At 34.9% G+C, this 1,272-nt stretch overlaps 1 protein-coding gene across 1 annotated transcript in view; it reads left to right on the top strand.

Annotated features, from left to right (window-relative positions):
* The window catches only part of LOC109587209 (uncharacterized), an 8,180-nt gene that overhangs the window by 1,924 nt on the left and 4,984 nt on the right, over nt 1-1,272 (top strand). The window lies entirely within an intron of this gene.

The raw sequence follows: 1,272 nt of genomic DNA on the forward strand, positions 1-1,272 counted from the left end.
TAAAGATGCTTTACTTAGCTTTAGATATAATATTATCCAATATTAAGATGACTGAGAAAAAGCTTGATTGACTTTCAGTTTTAATAGCAATTGCATCAATAAAGACGAGCTTCATAGGTTATTAGTTGAATTTAAAACCTTCTATAGCTGCTGGAGAAGTCTTTGGACGGTGTATCTGCCTTATATTGCTGCTAGAAAGCTCATGAATTCTTCCAGTGTGTTGGTTGCCATTTTTATTTTACTGTGACCACTCCCACTTGGATCCATGAAAAATTGAAAATTGCATTGGTAATGCATAGTATCTACCTACCGTATTAGATCTACGCATAAATAGGGGTGACGTACGTGGACAGACAGACAGACGGGGCGTGACTGAGAGTTTAGCTAGAGTGGGGCGAGCTCAGGCTCGCCCCAATAATTAATTTAAAAAAATAAATCCCACCTTTCAATCTATGAATGTGTAAAATTTATTACCTTAGAGTGACTTTTAATTGCGGGTACTAAATTTTGCGATTTTAGCACAAGGTAGATTTTGCTGGTATTAAAAATTGCGATTAAGTAATTATTACTAATAGTTATATGGCATCATGACGTCATTATTAATAATTGCGATTTTTAACCCAAACGCAAAATTCGCAATTAATAGTACCCGCATTTAAAAGTAACCTTAAGGTATATAGGTGATAGCCTATTTGTAGGATTGAGGTTGGTTTTTCAAGATGGCTGCCGTTTTTATGATTTTCAAACACTCATAACTCTTTTATCTTACGTTGTACAGCCTTATAAATGGCTTAGATGAGCTCTCCTTCACTGAGCGATTCTCCTGGTACCTTTAAAGTGGACTCTAACGTAGCAGGAGCTTTTTTGGAGAATAGGCCAAAATTCAAATTTCTGCAAAATTCTTCAGACTTTTTCTTCTTTCAACTTCTTCTATCGCCACGATAATCTTTTAAACCAGAGAACCGCTCAAGTTGGCTTTTACATCATTCCTTTGTGCTTGGGTCAAGGACTACAAAGGTGGATTAATAAAGAAGCGAGGAGAGAACAAAATGGAAGTCAAAATCCAGCTGCAGACACCACGTGGGTTTGTGGTTTGACGCCATTTTAATTTATGCGCACGTGATTAGCATGAATATGATTAACCTAACCACATAATCATAACAGAATGTAATTTATTAATTTAAGAAAAAAGAATGGAAACAAGTAAATAAAAAACATTAAAATGGAAAAAGTAGTAGGATTAAATTGAAAAAAAATTAAAGAAACAAGAGG

This window comes from Amphimedon queenslandica, unplaced genomic scaffold (genome assembly GCF_000090795.2).
Source record: "Amphimedon queenslandica unplaced genomic scaffold, v1.1 AMPQUscaffold_12655, whole genome shotgun sequence".
NCBI lineage: Eukaryota > Metazoa > Porifera > Demospongiae > Haplosclerida > Niphatidae > Amphimedon > Amphimedon queenslandica.